Below are 18,603 nucleotides of genomic sequence, written 5' to 3'. Positions count from 1 at the left end.
GAAGAGGCATGTTTATCATTATTACAGTTCTCAAAATGACCTTTTAAAAGTTTTTATTATCGAAATTTAAACACACTGACAGAGGGTAATAAGAAGTATAATGGTCTGGCATGTAACCATCACAAGTTTCAACAATTTTTCATGAAAACTATTTAAACCCCACATAAATCACATAGATATAACATCTTTATACCTATATGATTAACTTAATCTATGTAGTTTTATGTTTTTTGCTTTTGGATTTATAGCATCTATTACTTTGGAAAAATTACTTGAATTGAGAGATAGTTTCCATAGGATAGCATGCATCCATTTTGGTGATTAGTAGGTGTATTTTGACAGAAGTTTACCCGTGTAATCACCACCATGATCAAGAGACAGAGGATTTCATCACCTTGGAGAGCTCCTTCCTACCTCATTGTGTCCCCACTTTATTATTATTATTATTATTATTATTACTAGTTTCAGGTGTACAAAACAACATAGTGATTAGACATTTACACCCCTCACAAAGTGATAACCCCAGCAAGTCTACTACCCCTCTGACACCGTACATAGCTATTATAATACCATTGACTATATTCCCTATGCTGTACTTTAAATTCTGTGACCATATATTTCTTAAAATTACAGTTGACACTCAGTATTATTTTATATTGGTTTCAGGTGTACAGTGCAGTGGCTAGGCATTTATATAATTTATGGAGTGATCCCCCTGATACATCTAGTACCCATTTGACACTCTACGTACTTTTTACATTATTGACTATACTCCCCACACTGTATTTCACATCCCCGTGACTATTTTGTAAATACCAATTTGTACTTTCTAATCCCTTCACCTTTCTCACCTACTGCCCAACCCCCTGCCATCTAGCAACCATCAGTTTGTTCTCTGTATCTGTGAGCCTATTTCTGTTTTGTTTGTTTGTTTATTCTGCTCTTCAGTTTCCCCTAGTTTTATGTTTTTACATCTATATTTAACTACATAAGCAAGAAGAGAGATTTCTCCAAATTTACACTCTGAGCTGCAGTTCCAAAACCCCTAAAAACTGACCCCTGTCTTGCCTCCCCATCCTAGGACACAAAGACCAGCCACCAGAGAGGGGCCAGCTCCTCTGCCATGAGCACAGGACGTGCCCTTTCGACTTGCTGTCTGGTGGCCATGGGCAAGCTGTGACTTCACAGCTGCTAATGAGGATGCCTGTCCCACGGCAAATAGGCAGGAAAAAGAGGACAGATAAAAAGCAGAAGGGATCTAAGTTACAGCAACTCACCAAGACACTGGCTTTTATCAAGAATGGCAACTTCCATTAGTGATGGTGGCTAGGGTTCAGGAGGCCAAGTTATGAAGCTCTGTGGGTTCAGGAATGGAGAGTCTGTGGGGTGAGTGATGACAGATGAGTAGGTGAGTGATGGGCTATCTGTGGGATGAATGATTGGATGTTTAGGTCACTGATAAAGTTTTATTATTTCTTTGGCTTCTTTTGCCATATTATGTTATAAAGTATTTCTAGTTGAAATCTGGCTGTCTTTTCCTTTATAGAGAATAGCGTGGCAAGAGCCCTGTCCCCAAATTTATATAACTATCATTGTAAATTTCCTTTTAAGGTTTGACATTTAGTTTTCTTCATGTTTTCCATCTTTTTTTTAAACTTTTTTAAAAATTTTATTTTTAAGGGTGTTTCTCCAGGACCCATCAGCTCCAAGTCAAGTAGTTGTTTCAATCTAGTTGTGGAGGGCGCAGCTCACAGTGGCTCACGTGGGGATTGAACCAGCAACCTTGTTGTTAAGAGCACCGCACTCTAACCAACTGAGCTCTAACCAACAAGCTTGTTGTTAAGAGCACCACCGTGCTCTAACCACCCCTCATGTTTTCCATCTTTAACAGCTTGAATTTATTCTGCATTTCGGTATGTGCTGGCAAGAACTTCCAATGATATGCTGAATTAGAGTGATGAAAGCAGACATCCTTACTTTGTTCTCAATTTTAGGAGGAAATCATTTAGTCTTTCACCATTAAATATGTCAGCTGTAGGGCTTTTATTTTTATTGAGATCAGAAAGTTCCCTTCTATTCCTAGTTTGCTGATAGCTTTTGTCATAAAGGGTATTAGATTTTGCCAAATGGTTTTTTGATATTAATTGCTACTTTTCTTCTTTAGCCTTTTGATATGGTGGATTATGTTGACAGATTTTTGAATACTGAGCCACCCTTGTATATCTGGAATAAATCTCACTGGCTCGTGGCATATAATTCCTTTTCTACATTGCTTGATTCAATTTGCTAATAGTCTGTTAAGGATTTTTGTGTCTTAGTTCATGAGAGATACTGGTCTTTGCTTTTCTTTTATTGTAATGTCTCTGTCTAGTTTTGCTATCAGGGTAATACTGGCTTCATAAAATGCATTGGGAAGTATTCTTTCCCCTTCCATGAGCTCACTGTGATACCTCGGATTGTATACCAGCACCACAGGGTTTATTTTCGTTTCCTTCCTGTACCTATTTGTAACTGCCTTCTCTCATAGTCAGGGACCTGGTTCCCAATATCTTTAATATAGTTGCTATGGAAGGTAACCAATCTCCTGGTACACTGCTCTCCCCCACCTGACCTTGGTTAAGCACCACACTCAGTGCTGGCAGGCTCCTCCTCTCAGCTCTGATACCTCAAACTGGCAACAAGCACTTTCTAAGGTGGATACTTCCCCATCCCCCACCTCCGCCTCCTCAGGCTCTGACATCCTGTGCCTCCCCGCATCCTCCACCCCCACCCCACATTCCACCCCACCCCCACCCTGCACAGGCACACCTAGCCTGCTAAGCCCCATCTAATGTCCCTTGTACTGAATTATTCAAGGGAAGAGGAAAAGGAAGGAGGAACTATCGTTTTCTTTTTTCCCCTAGATATTCTGTATTTCTATTTTTTAGATATTCTGCAGTTTTGGTTAGAATTATCTCTTTGAGCTTAAGGTTCTTTAAGAGAGAGTTGTTTTATTTCTCAGAGCACTTTAGTTATTCGTTCCTTATTTTATTACATTATAATTAGTTAATATTTTCTGTACATTTTTTATACTTAAAAAAATATTTAGGTGTTCCTTGGCAATACTTGTGAATGTTTTATAGTAACTGGCAATAAGATGTATTTTCAGTTTTTAGCTTACAGAGTAATATATACTGGGGGTGCCAAAAAATGTATACAAGTGGACACTTTGGTCAACGTTGTCCAAGCAGTAGTTTGCCATAATCAGAAGTGTCTGGACGCTGATGGTAACCACTTTGAGCACCTCTTGTAGTTGCAGAAGTCAAACGTGACTTGTATTCATCTTTTGTTATCGGTATATATTGAGCATTACAATTTAAATACAGCTTCCTTTCTTAAAATGTGTATACGTTTTTTGGCACCCCCTGCGTATTCATGGGATGTAAAGTACAGCATAGGGAATAGAGTCAATGGTATTGTAACAGCTATATACGATGTCAGAGGGGTAGTCGATTTGGGGGTTATCACTTTGTGAGGGGTGTAAATGTCTAACTAGTACATTTCTTTGTACACCTGAAACTAATAATAAGGAAGAAAGAAAGAAAGAAAGAAAGAAAGAAAGAAAGAAAGAAAGAAAGAAAGAAAGAAAGAAAGAAAGTAAGAGGAAAAGAAAGAACCACCTGAAACACAGCTGTTGGTGGTGCTACCTCCAAGCCTCCACAGCCTTGAAAGATGGGTGTCGTTATTCTTTTTTCAGAGCTTGGAAAACAAAGGTATGGGGAATAAGTCACCCAAAGCTCCTCACCTTGGTAAGAGCGAGGGAGAGAGAGCACTGACACTTGACCCCTGGTTGGCCTCCCAGTGAAGCCACCATGAAGCCCTCCTCCCACAGTGCAGTCGCCACATTTAAAGAGTCTGCAAGGAATGCGTGGTTTTGAATAAATATTCTAGTTCATCTGGAATTGCTGTGTTAAGAGGACAGGGGTTATTCATGTTCCAAAAGTAAAAGATGATTAAGGTTAAGATCACAGCAAAACAGTTTGATGTCTTTTTTGCTTCACAGGGTATCTCAGTTTTTCAGGGCCTGATGAATGTCAGTTAGCATTATAATAATATAATCTAATACCAGCCAAGAGATGGCTCAGCGTTTTAAAATATTTTTATTGTAGGAGTCTATTTTAGTCTCTAAAGTCTTTGCTTTGTGCTTTTAAACTTAAGCCAAATAGAAAGATAGCTGCAGAATAGTTTCAACGTAGTCATTACCAAGATAGAGGCACTAGAATTAAATAATCATGTATGAAAAAAAAGATTCTTTTTTTTTAAATAAAGTTTATTGGGGTGATAATTGTTAGTAAAGTTACATAGATTTCAGGTGTACAATTCTGTATTACATCATCTATAAATCACATTTTGTACCAGAGGGTAAGGGGGGTGGGGGGTGGGAGATGAGGGTAAGGGGGATCAAATATATGGTGATGGAAGGAGAATTGACTCTGGGTGGTGAACACACAATGGGATTTATAGATGATGTAATACAGAATTGTACACCTGAAATCTATGTAATTTTACTAACAATTGTCACCCCAATAAATTTAAAAAATAAAAATAAAATTTAAAAATAAATAAAAAAGAAAAATCACATTTTGTGTTCACTACCCAGAGTCAGTTCTCCTTCCATCACCATATATTTGATCCCCTTTACCCTCATCTACCACCCCCATCCCCCCAAAAAAAAAAGATTCTTAAAGATTAGTTATCCTAACGTTTTTCAGAAATAGCAAAGTCTAAAAAATTGGTATATTCCTCCCCAAAACACAAAGAAATGAAACCTCTTTCGTCTTCCCTTTTACCTGTCTTTTCTTTTCTCATTCTTCCTACTTACTTCCATAGCTTTTACCTTCCCTCTGCTTTCTAATGTGTCATCATAAGAAAATTTCACTTTATGAAAATGTTACCAGCAACACAGTTTTTTTTAAACAAATTTAATTTAAACCTGAGAAGAGTCTGAATTTACTCTGCCATAGAAGAATATAGAAGTAAGCAGGTAACCATGTGTTAAAAGAAATTTAAATGTTTGGATAGTAATATTGATTTAAATATACGTCTCTGGGGGCGGAGGGGTGGCTCAGTTGGTTAGAGTGCAAGCTCTGGGCAACAAGGCTGCCAGTTTGATTCCCACGTGGGCCAGTGAGCTGTGCCCTCCACAACTAGAATGAAGTCAATGAGCTGTCGCTGAGCTCCCAGGTGGCCAGATGGCTCAGTCGGTTGGAGTGCGTCCTCTCAACCACAAGGCTGCCGGTTGGACTCCCACAAGGGATGGTGGGCTCCGCCCCCTGCAACTAACAGCAGCAACTGGACCTGGAGCTCAGCCGCTCCCTCCACAGCTAAGACTGAAAGGACAACAACTTGACTTGGATGGAGCTGATGAGTCCTGGGAAAAACACACTATTGTTCCCCAATAAAAAGTCCTGGAAATACACACTGTTCCCCAATAAAGTCCTGTTCCCCTTCCCCAACAAAATCTTTATATATATATACATAGCAACAGAAAGCTGTTTTACTTACACCACTTGAGGTGTCACAAAAAGTGACTATGAATATGCAGCAACTATATAAAGGATAAATGTCAGAATGCAAAGGACCTTTAAATTTAAATGTTTAAGATTGTTCTATCCAAAAGCATAAAGACTTAACCTTACACTTATCCTTTTATAATACTGGAGCTCAATGTGGAGCCCTTATTTTGCTTATACATATTCCAATTTGATCTATTTGCTTCTACATTTTTATTAGGGGAATTCCAAAGTTGTAATAATGGCATATGACTAATAGAAAAACATTTGTTTTTGTGTTCTAATATTTTAAGCAAAATATTTTCTATATGAACCACATTAACCAAGATTTAATAAGAAACTTACAGCGAATGGTACCACTTAAAATTCTGTATTCACTAGTCATTCACGTTTGGACTGTCATTTTCTATAAAATGCTAATAAGTTTCTAAGCTCCAAGGCCTGCATGTTCATATGTAAACTGAAGGCAAAAGCCTCCCACAGGTGCCCTGGCCACATTGCTTTTCTCCACATAGGTCGTGTAGTCAAGGCTTGACCCCAATCACCTGAGTCCTGGCAGAACACCCTGCAATTCTCCTTTGGAACATGGGCGTCTTATAAGAAGCTGTCACAAGGCCACCATATCTCCCAGAAGCCTTGCTGTCTTGTTGGAGTCTTCCACAAAGCCATTTCTCACTTGTCGCCCTTGGTTCAAGAGAGGCATGGGACTTTCTGCTTTGATTCCTCCCTTAGGGTACAGCTGCAGGCTTCTGTGTAAGTTTATAAAACTGCTTGTCTGTAGTTTAGAGAAGGGTTCTCAATGACAGTGACCCACCACACATGTTTTCTGTCGTCCGCCCCTATGGTTCAGTATGATCCTGTAGGGACTAGGCACATGGGGAGTGACACACTACAGACCTTGCTTTTACTGTCTGTGTAAATAATAAATCCTTATGGTTCATTGTTTCCTTACCAGCTGACTCTATAGAAACATGACAAGCCAACTGAACTGCACTACTGCTTAGGGACTGCTTAACCACTTGACAAATTGGCACCCCACGTGGGGCCAGTATAGCCACAATGCCTTTTTGGAGAAAACATAGGGACCATGCAGGCCAAGTTAGGGGATATGAGGAGAACCCCTGTGACCTGGCAGTGCATGCTCTTATTCTTTTCAGGGCACTGCCATCTATAAAGAACACTCATGGGGAACAGTCTCCCACACAATTTGTCACCAGTGGATAAGTCAAGATTTAGCGCAAGTACCTCTACCTTCTGATGTCCAAAGCTTTCACTATAGACATGATGCCCTGTTGGTTGGCAAGTCAAAAGCCTTAGTCTCAGCAGCCCTGACTATGGTGTCATGAGGAAGGAAAATAATTTTTCCTTCTATTCTTTTCAAGTTCTGGCTGGACCGATAATCAAATTAACATGAGACAGATTAACAGTGGAAATGACCCAATTTAATATGTAAGTACACACAGCAGTGCCACAAGAATATGGGATCTGAGGACAGATCAGGCAGTTAAGGCTTAAATGCCATCTTTCACTAAGGGGTGGGGGGTTTGGGACTTCAAAGGGCAGGAAGACAATTCACCTGGAGATGGAAAAGCAAATGTTTGATAAATAAATGTTTGCTGGGCCACCTTTAACAATGGGACACAGAGGGACTTTGATCAAATGGGGCTTGCTAGGTTCCTCCCTGTCCATTACCTTTGGTTCATATTAAACTATAGTTATCTACAGTGATAGCTCCCTTCCTGGAGCAGGTCCTCTATCTAAATTCCTTTTAGGCAGTTAGGGGCAAGGGGAAAAGATTTTTCTGAGTCTTTCATTTCTTAAAAATAACCAGAATCAATATCCCAAAAGGTATATTTTGGGGTGGCAAAAGGGTACCTCTTAATGTCTGACCAGCCCCAGCAAAATCCAGAGTCCTGATTGCCAAGTGTTTTTTTGGGTTTTTTTGGACCTACGTGGGTGGATTTACAATATCCAGTCCCTCTGGAAGCCAAGGAGCAAAACCTACTGCCGCCTACAAAGTACAGAACTCTATGTTTCTCATACAGAAACCATCACTGCATACCAGACTATCACTTCTGGCAAAGGCTTGTGATTAAAGGGTCCCCATTACACTGGGCATTGGCTGCACCTGCTCCTAGTAGAGTGACATCAGACATGTGACACCCTTTCAGGTTATCAGCTGTGCCTCACCACAGTTGATATATGTTGAAATTGTGTCATGTTTTACTTGATGGACACACATCCAAATGATTGTAACGGATGTTGTTACAAGCACTGGGATAACAGTTTTAAGTACACATAATACTTCTTCTGATTGTGTGGGATGTTTCCAGCGGAGAAATTCTCTAATTAAAACAGTAGCAGTGGGATAAGACAACCAGGAGTCCACCTGGCTTTCCCAACCCACTATTTGGTGTCACTAAAATAACACAAGAAGGGGATGGTTGGCTGATCATTGAATTAAACACCTAATGGAGGTGGCAGTACTTTTTGAAAACATCCAACAGATTGCCCTCCCACTTAGGCCAGTCAGGCCTAGTGAGCCTTTAGAAATACAAGTGTCAGTGACTGACAATTATGCAGACTGGAGCCTGTGGCAATAAGAAGTTGCCACTAGGCCACAGTCTCCCTGTGGTTTCACACATGGCACTTGCCTTGATACATTAAGGTTCTTCAGGATAACTGGACCTAATTCAAGCACAGATAAGTTAAGTTAAAGTCTGATGGGGCACCATGGGCCACTTCCAGCAGTGCAACCACCAAGAAAAACCTATTTAAAATTTGCATGAAGCATGCAGACCCAGAGAAGGAAGCTGCTCCCCTGAGGGCAGCACGAGCACAGGTGGAGCAGGAGGCACTGGGAAAGTGAAAAAAAGTGCACCCATCTCCCAATCCACGTCTCCCATCCCACACCCACAGGCACAGTACGGGACCAGGGAAACACATACATCTCTGGCACTGGCAAAGACTGAGATGGTGCTTCATTTGGCACCAGGCAAACAAAGCAGACAAGAATGACATTGCAAGGTCTCTGAAAACTAAATTGTCATTGGAACCACAGCCCAAAAAGATCAGGACCCGCATACTAAATCTAAACAGGATGACTGACTGCTAAGACAGATTTAAATAAAAGCCGGAGCCTCCTAACATAATAGAGAAAATGTCCAGGATACAATAAAATTCTGGTGTCATACGAAAACCCCCAAAATTACAATGTGAATGAAAAACAATCAACAAAAGCCAATACCAAGATTAATCAGATGTTGGAATTACCTGACAAGGATTTTAAAGTAGTTATCATAAAAATGATTCAGTAAGAAATTACAAATCAGCTTGAAACAAATGAAGTAGAAATTGTCACCAAATATAAGATATTAAAAAAAAACCAAATGGAAATGATAGGACTGAAAAATACAAGTGAAATTTTAAACTCATTAAAAGGATCAATGGCAGAATGAATTTGACAGAGAAATGATATTTTTCTTTTCTTTTTGTAAATAAATGGAGAGCTGTATCATGTTATGGATTGGAACAGTCAACCTCGTAAAAAAAAAAAAAGTCAATTCTCCTGCAATTACTATGAAAATACTAGCAAAAGTTTTTCATAGATATAGACAAGCTTTTTCTAAAATGAACATAGAAAAGCAAAGACTAAAATAGCTAAAACCATTTTGGAAAACAAAGAAACAAGCAGGAGGAACTACTCAACTTCATATTACATCTTATTATATAGCTACAGGAATCAAGAGAGTGGGGCATTTGCAGAGTGATAGACGCACAGACCCATGGAACAGAACACATAACACAGAAATATATGCTCAACTGAATTTTGTCAAGGGAGCAAAAATAATTCAATGGAAGAAGGTCAGCCTACTGTATCGATAATCAATAATATCAATTGCCGTGCACGGACTACTTGAGAGGGGCTCGATACGCAAGACACACCACCACAAGCCGAATGTAGAAATTGAGAGGTTTATTACAAACCGAAAGTGACAGTAGAAAAGGAGAGAACAAGAGGATAGTGCATCATACCACCAGGGCCCAGTCAATTGGAGTCGCAGAAGCAGCACCGGCCCTTCATCAGCACCAGCGAAATATCTTGCAGCAGCAGAGGCGGCCCGGGGAACAACCGTGCCTGCCCCTGTTCTTCTGGGGTTTTAAGGACTTCACTAACAACAGTGGCAAGGAGCCAACAAGCATACGTGTCAGCAACACAAGGACCTGGTCCCGGATCTGGCTAGGAGCCGGGGCCAGTCCTTGGTATGAGATTAGATGTGTTGGAGCTCGGCCCAGTTACGCTAAGGCGAAGGCCAGGCTCCACATCCTGTTGTTTTCTTTGTCCTTGGGAGGGTAGCCAATCCTCCCAAGGCCAAGCACGTATCCAAGTCACTGTAACAGTTTACATCCCCAAATGTCCCCAGACAGACCTTCATATATTCTATTCTTTACACATACTCAAGAAATAGTGCTGGAACAAGAGGACATCAATGGGAAAAAAGAGTGAACCTGGACTAAATGTTACTCCTTGTATGAAATTAACTCAAAGTGGATCACAGACTTAAATGTAAAATGTAAAAACTTTAAAACTTTTAAAACAGGAGAAAATCTGCAGGACATCAGGTTAAACAAAAAGTTCTTTTCATGGCACCAAAAGCACAATCCATGATAGGGAAATGTGACTAACTAATTGGACTTTGTCAAAACTAAAAATGTTTGTTCTAGGAGAGACTCTTAAGAAAATGAAAAGACAAGCTACAGACTGGGAGAAAACATTTGCAAAACATGTATCCGACCAAGGATGTATATCTAAAACATATAAAGAATTGTGCTCTAATCGGTAACCACAAGATTGCCACGGGGATATGAAAGCCAATTTGGGGAATGTGATATGTTGTAAAGATTTTGTAGGGTATCCGATGGACACTTGTCTCATTAGGGAGACCACCTCAGGGATGGTGCAGATGCCTGATCACTGCACTGTGCACCTGAAGCTGAACAATAATGAATGTCAACTACATATTTATATATATATATATATATATATATATATATATATATATATATATTTATTACATATATACTTACAAGAAGTGGAGTACAACATTAGGAATAGAGGCAGTGGAAATGTAATGGCTGTGTGTGAAGCCAGAGGGGTCGCATACAGCCATTACATTTCTACTGCCAAAAACTGGAATCAGCCCAGACATGTTTCAGTGAATGAATGGTTAAACAGATGGTGGTACATCCATATGATGAAGTATACTTGATGATAAAAAGGAACAAGCTATTGATAAATACTAACTTAGTTGGGTCTCAAAGAAATCATGGTGTGTGAAAAAAGCCAGTCTCAAAAGGTTTTATAGTGTATGATTCCATTTATGTAACATTCTTTTTTTGCATTATTACAAAATAAATTTATTTGAAGACAAACTGTTTTATGAAAGGTCAGAAGCAATTTGAGATCCCATTATGTAACATTCTTGAAATAACAAATTACAGAGATGGAGAACCGATTCGTGGTTGCCAAGGGGACAGGGATGGGGGGAAGGCGACTATGAAGGCATAGCAGGGCTCTTTGTGCTCACCGAATAGTTCAGTGTCTTGACTGCAGTGGTTGTTACGTGAATCTACACATGTGGTAGAAGTGCATAGCACTACACACACACGTGCATGTAAAGGCAATGAATAAAGTTGGTAGATTGTCCCAGTGTCAATTTCCTCATTTTGATGTTGTACTATAGTTATGCAAAAGCTGAGTAAAGGATATATGGGATCCCTTTGCATTACTTTTTGGCACCTTCGTGTGAGTTTATTATTATTTCAAAATTAAAAGTTAAAAAAAAAACACTGCATGGAGAGGGGAACTGTGCTCAATGGGCAGAATTGCCGGCTGTGGAGCTTGCCCTGGATCCATGGACAATAGTCTGGCAGCAAGTATCAGCCTCTATGGGAACAAGCATTATGGCAGCAGATTGCACAAGACCCACACACCCCAGTTTGTGGCTCATATGGACTGATGCTTATGGGATAGGACCTTTTCAGGATGCCCATCAACAATCAACAAGCTGGTTAGCCCTGCACTGCCTGGGGAAGGACCATGGACACCTGGACACAGTACCGCACAGGGTACGGTAACCTAGCTGCGATTCAGGGCTGGGCCCCGGAACAAGGTCTAGTGATTTCAGCACACGAAGCCAAGGAAACCTGGTAAATGTACTGAGACTGCCAGTTACATAGTCAGGTGACAAAGAAAGCTTCAGGACACATACCCAGGGCATTGGACCTGTCCAGTCCTGACAACAGACCCTCTAGGCTCTTTCCCTTCCTTCCTCTTGAGGTCGGTGGGCACTGACCACAGTAGGTGCCTTCAGGGCATGGCACTGCTACCCGATCTGCACATCTGGTGGGAACTTGGTGTCCAAGGACGCCTAAGTGGAGTGGGCTACATTTTGAATTCCCTGAACACATCTAATCATCACCAAGTGGTGCTGCCTTTTACCAAAAATTACTAGGCAGGGGGCCATTCGCTGGCCATTTCTTGCACTATATCACCTCCAAGTGCAAATGCTATTACAAAATAAAATGGGCTCGTGAAAGAAAAAAACTAAAAAAAAAAAAGGTAAGTGGTCCGTCAGGGCTCAGCTCCTAGTGGGCACACATTTAAAACAGGCAATATGGGCTGTAGATGTGGAAATTCTCCACATTTGAGGACAATGTTCTTTTTGAAGTTGGGGGGAAGGGGAAGAGGCCCACACTGGCCGTAAGAGACCCTGACCACAGAGGGAGGCCCTTTCACTCTGCCTTTCCTCCTTCCATGCCTACCTGCAGGAAGCTGAGAGACTGGACATGGTAAGTGGCTGAGAAGAGATGGGAGTTAGGAGACGCTAATCTGGTGTTTCTCTTCCTGCCTGGTTAGGCGGCTGGTCTGGGCGGTTATGGAGACTGATGACAATGATGATAGGTATAAGGTGACAATTTCTAAATTGGTCGTGGAGTGGTGCACACCTCTAGGGGTGGGAGATGGTCTAGGAAGGCACAAGATATACAAAGAAGAAACCACTGTATTAGTCTAGACACACAGTGTGGTATAGATGTGGGGGAGATTAGAAGACATGGGTGCTCCGGAGACTGGACATAAAATCACATGGCCACCGAAGAAGAGTGAAACCTGGGTGGGTGGGGAAGGAACACCATAGACCCAGGGGTTTAACATAGTGAGGTGGGTGGGGGGCCATTAGGCTCTCTTGCCTCTTGCCTGCAGGACACCTAACCTGTCTTGTCACTTCAGAATGCTGTGGTAACCTTGTCCTAGACCTCAAGTCAACAAAATGCTCCTGCTGAAGTTGCTACAAACCTATTAGCAAAATCCAGTCCCCGCTGAGCAGGTGGCGGCAGGGGCCAGGCTAGTGAGGGTAGCCTGAGTATTCCCTTCAGAACCACTTCAGCTTGCTTTGTGGGAACGGCTTAACTCCACTCAAAGAGTTTGTCTCTCATGACGGATGCAAATTGGTTTATTCCTGTAGTAATAAATGATTCCAGTCCTGCTGCAGTTCATGCCCTAAGGGGGCCCACTTCTAACACGGACACCAGGGCTGTACTTGCCTGCCACACACAAACCAGTCTAAACTCTCTAGTGTGACTGAAGATGGGCAATTCCATTGCCCTAGTCTCCGTGCCAGCCAGCCAAGGCAGGGCGCGTGCAGGTGCCAATACCTCTTGCTGCACCTGGATTAATGACATATGTAGCTGGCTTGGTGTCAGACCAGGAGCCGCGCTGTGGTCTGTCCTCCAGGTGGGTCTGATCATTCTACTGGGGGTCATAACCATGGTCATTCCCACGTGATGTCACTCAAGACAAATACAGACATACCTCGTCTTATGCTACTTCACTTTATTGTGCTTCACAGATGTTGCATTTTTTGTTTGTTTTACAAATTGAAGGCAAGACCCTCCATCATCCAAAAATTACAACTTGCTTTATTGTGATACTCACTTTATTGTGGTGGTCAAGAACCAAGCCAGCTGTCTCTCTGAAGTTTGCCTAAGAGAGGACTTCATCTAACTCCCTATCAGTACAATTCCGTGTACTGACAGGGTCCAAGTACTGACAGGGTCCAAGTACTGACAGGGTCCAAGTACCGACAGGGTCCAAGTACTGATAGGGTTCCGATGGGGTAGTTGTGCTTCTGAAAAATATTCTTAGCTAATAGATACATGACAGGTCAGGCAGAGAAGTTATAGCAGAACAGCTCTGCTTGGCACCATGGTGACCTTGAACGTCTCCATGCAGACCACACAGACTTGACTGAAGTCTGACATGAGTCTTGGCAGAAGGTCCTGTGATTTTCCCCGGGACATGGTAAGACAAGCAGGTTGATGAGGAGCCACCATGAGGCAGTTTCTCATCCATCTCCCCAGCTCTGGTGTGGCTGGGACTTCCCACTTGACCACACTCAGGGTACAGCTGCAGGCTCCCGTGTAAATCTACACGACTGCTTGGCTGTAGTTGAGAGTTGGCTCTTCAGTGACAGAGTGACCTACCACCTGTGCTGCCTGTCATCAGGCCCCTCTTGTTCAGTGTCATCCTGTGGGACTAGGGACGTGAGGGCTGATACCATGCTGGTCTTACTTGTGCTGTCTCTGTAAGTAATATGCATTGTGAATGCATTTGGGCTCATGGTCTCTTTTCTGGCTGAATCCATGGACATGTGACAAGCTAGCCTAGCAGCTGCCACCACACTGCTGCTTAAAAACTGCTTGAGTGAGTGACATATATGTGCAGAAATGTGAGGGAGGGTATGATTCTCACACTTTTGGCATTTGATGAAGCATCTTCCCAATGTCACCTCATCTTACAGTTGCCCACGTCCGCTCACACTGCCCTGATGCGTGGCCACCTGTGAGGAGTGTGGAACTCTGCAGGGCATTAGCCATTGTGAACCCACAGGAGCTAGGATATGGAGAGTTACCGAGGAGATTCTAAAAGGGAAGACAGGAGACCATAACTGTAATTTTCTAGAAAAAATCCCAATGAAAAGAAATGAGTTCATCTGTGCAATCTTAAAACACAGATCACAGACCTTTTACAGTTCAAAAGCATATTTGGAGATTAGTTACATCAACAACAGCAAACATCAAATGGGTACCTATCAGTGTACCTGTCTTACAGGTCAGCAAATGGCAACAGTAAACTGGAAGGTGGCCTGCCCAAAATCTCTGGCATGCAGTTGGGACTGACAGTGTCCCTTTCTTCCACCTCAAGTTGGGCTGCTTACACAAGCTATAGGAACTGGAGCAAACACCGACAACTACGACACAGAACATGTTCTTACTCTTTAGTTTGCAATTCTTTTCCCCTTTCAAAAGTTAAAGCATAGTGTTACATTAAACAAAATCTTAAAGCACAAAAATAGATGAAAATGTTCACCCTTATGGAAAATGCATACCTTACAAATGAGACTGAATGGAGGGCTCTAGCAACATCACCAACACGAATCGATAGCACCGGTAGTGTTTGTAGTGCAAGGATTGGTGTGCAAGCCACAGTCTTTTCACAGGGCACATAAAGGACACCCTTTGCCTGAACACTGGTGCTCCTGCATTTGGAGTGACTTCTGTACCTGGCTGCCCTGGCACTCCCACTGTCTGTTCTGAGGCTCTCACCCCACCCCCACCTGTTGCATATTCAGATGTATGTTTGGATTCAAAAGCTTATTTTGTTTGCAGTTTTTGATTATACATATTAATCAAACTTATAATTGCACTATACGTAGTTACATAGCAAATTATAGGTAGTTATGTAACATCTCAATATTGAAGTAAGAAGCAAAATACTAGAAAGATCTGGCTTTTTTACCTGACATTCCTATTTCCTTTCTGAGTTCTACTGTGGCTATTTGAAAAATCCCAGAGGTGGCTGGTTAGCTCAGTTGGTTAGAACGCAGTGCTAATAACACCAAGGTTGCCGCTTTGATTCCTGCGTGGGCCACTGTGAGCTGTGTCCTCTCTAAAAAACTAAAATTAAAATTAAAAATCCCTACAATCTCATTGTGAAGTGTTTTGATTAAATTAAAGTAGTAGTTACGTGCTAACTTCTAACATGTTCACTTATGTCTTTTTAAATCAAATTCATGTAACTATTTATTTATTTATTTATTTATTTATTTATTTATTTATAAAATTTTAATTGTGGAACAGTGTGTTTCTCCAGGCCCCATCAGCTCCAAGTCAAGTCGTTGTCCTTCAGTCTAGTTGTGGAGGGCGCAGCTCAGCTCCAAGTTCAGTCGCCCTTTTCAATCTTTAGTTGCAGGGGGCGCAGCCCACCATCCCATGTGGGAATTGAGCTGGCGACCTTGGTGAGCGATTCATCGTGCTCTAACCAACTGAGCCATCTGACCGCCTCAATAATTTATGTTCTTAAAGGAGAAGGTTTATGTGATCACAAAACGTTTTGTCTAAGTTATTGCTTGTCCCCCTATATATACTGGGGTCAGTACAACAAAAACAAAATAACGTTACTGAATTTTAGCTAAACCCTACTAAGCTAAAGTAGAATTTGGTGGAGGCTCTGGGCCTGAAACCCGCTCTTCTATTGTCAAAAGTTCCAACTTGAAAAAGTAGAGGGGGGAAAAAAAAAAGAAAGAGAGACGAACAAAGTTCCAACCTGAGACCTTCTACCTGTGATACACACAGCGGCTGAAAGAGCCTGGGGAAGGTGCCCTCTCCCTGCCCTTGGTTCACTCTCATTTACTGCTGTGTCCATCGTTGCCACCAGTGGTAAGTGTACCCTGCACTTAAGACTGAGCACCATTTTATTTAAAGTTTGAAATATGCATTAATTTAAACATATTAAGAACGTTCATTTGGTACATGGATATGGCAAAAGTAGTGACAGTTGTAAATGAATTACTGAAGTTTGCATATGTTTTATATGTGTGTGTCATATGTATGCCATATGTGTCATATTAAAACTCTGGAAATTATGAAGAAAGTATCAGTCTCTGGATTTATTTTTTTCTTCCAAATATTCCAGTTACAGCTAAAATCTTTAGGGCACAGTGAATTGAGGAGAAGTCAACAGGAGAATCAGGCTATAAATTAACACATCACACACCAACTTCAGAGAATTGGCTTCCATGGCCCTTTGCTCCCTGCTGTGTTTGAAGCACCACCTAGATAGTAAGCTGGGACTCAAACCAGTTCTCTTGACTCCAGTGCTCAAGTGGATTACACTATGCTAACTAAGTGCATAGTAACTGGAAAAACCATCAATGAAAAGAAAAATAGATGGTGATAGCAACAGAAATTGATTTAGTCCATAGTGTTCACACAATGTAAACATAAAAGGAAAGACTTATTCTGAACATGTTTCCACCGTTACATAACTGTACACTGTTATGGGTAACATTGCCATTATGGGAACTTTCAATTAAAAATATCACCCTGTAGTGTCAAAAATGGGGTGGTGGTGGTGGTGGTGGTGGATATTTACTCCATAGAGTTTAACGTAGATCAATCCTATAAATCAAACCATGTTACTATGTTCTATGAAATCCAAATGTTCCAAAAGCTAACCTTAAAATTTATAAAAATGTTACAACTGTACTTTAACACCCATTACATAGAAACATTCACTGACTGTTTGCTCAAAACCCAGCAAAAGAGGGCTGTCACCCAATAGGTTACACCACCTCTCAGAGCAGCCAAGTCACCCAATCTCTCTATCTGGCAAAGTAGTCATTAAAAAACAACAAGTATGTTCACAAATTCCTCCAACTCATCTTTCAACTTTTTACTTGAAGAAAACAAAAATGTTGCAATTCACATGTTTAGACAACTTTATCATTAGTGCTCAGAGGAAAAACCTATTTTGGTTTAGCAGAATTCTATAGAAAGCTCTTGTATTCGGTAAAGTGGAGAATATTGGGACCTGGCAGCCCACTAATCTGATTAATAATAAAATGCTACACTTCATACCACACTTGGATTATTTTTTCAAGGAATTTGAATGAAAAAATATAACACTAAATATGAATATAATTTAAGCTTTATCTCACAACTAAGAAAGTAAGGTACAATCTCGTTGAGCTGCAGGTGTCCATTCTGTGTCACTTTGTGGCTATTTCACAACCTTTGTTGGAGACATTAAGGCTTTTTGGGTGACAAAAAGAAAGTTTTGGTCTTTTTAAATCACTATGGCCTTTAAAAGAGTAGCAAGTTCCAAAAAGTTGGCTGGGAATACAATATAGCAGAACAACAGCTGAAAATCATTTTCAAGGACTAAGGAATGTATGGTACATGTTACATGTTATCTGCTAAAGTAACCAACAGTGGTGAAATATCTTTGAGGGGGAAAGAGAAATTTTTACAAATGAAGAAGAAAATGTTACCTCTCTGGGCCTGAGTACAGTCATAAGAACAGGGAAAATTATGTCAGAACAAACAAAAAAAATCTGGTTGTGTGTCTTGAGAATCAAAACCTCCTATTGATTCTCACTAAGAGAATTATCGTGAATACGAAGCTGAGTTTAACAGAAGTGTGAAAAACAGAAACTGAATAAGAAAAGGCAGGAAAACACATTTGAATAGCCACAGGTATGGCTTTACCATGGGCATGGTGTCAGGATTTCAGGAGTAACAGAAAAAGCAGGCAGATGGATGGCAGAGATATTTGCTGGAAACCTCAGCCATAAGGAAGAATCTTGAATATGTTATCCTTGCTTTTGAACACTTCAGTGACCATAGTTGTCTGGGAGGAAAAGCTCTGCTAGCCTTTGAGACTGATGAAGACATGTTGCCCTGCTCGGGGAAGTATGGGAGATTTAAAATGGAAACAGCTAGGGTTTCTTGATGAGAAGAAATCTGTGCTGGGGCATTCAAACCCAAAGCATCATTTAAAACAAAATATTTTTGGAGAGTAGCTAATTAGCATTTTCTTCATGATTGTTCAGATGATATAAGAAAAGAGCCTCCGGCCGGCCCGGTGGCTCAGGCGGTTGGAGCTCTGTGCTTCTAACTCCAAAGGCTGCCAGTTCGATTCCCACATGGG

General features: G+C 41.2%; 1 protein-coding gene across 1 annotated transcript in view; it reads right to left on the bottom strand.

Moving 5' to 3' along the window:
• Positions 1 to 9,739, bottom strand: part of ZNF157 (zinc finger protein 157) — a 72,728-nt gene extending 62,989 nt beyond the window's left edge. The window contains exon 1 of the mRNA XM_074324021.1: positions 9,588 to 9,739. The gene's annotated coding sequence lies outside the window, so the exon portion shown is untranslated. The remainder of the gene's footprint in view (positions 1 to 9,587) is intronic.
• Positions 9,740 to 18,603: the final 8,864 nt, after the last annotated feature.

This window comes from Rhinolophus sinicus, chromosome X, assembly GCF_036562045.2.
Source record: "Rhinolophus sinicus isolate RSC01 chromosome X, ASM3656204v1, whole genome shotgun sequence".
Lineage (NCBI taxonomy): Eukaryota > Metazoa > Chordata > Mammalia > Chiroptera > Rhinolophidae > Rhinolophus > Rhinolophus sinicus.
Note: the sequence above shows the minus strand (reverse complement) of the source record. Positions and strands in the feature narration are given on the sequence as shown.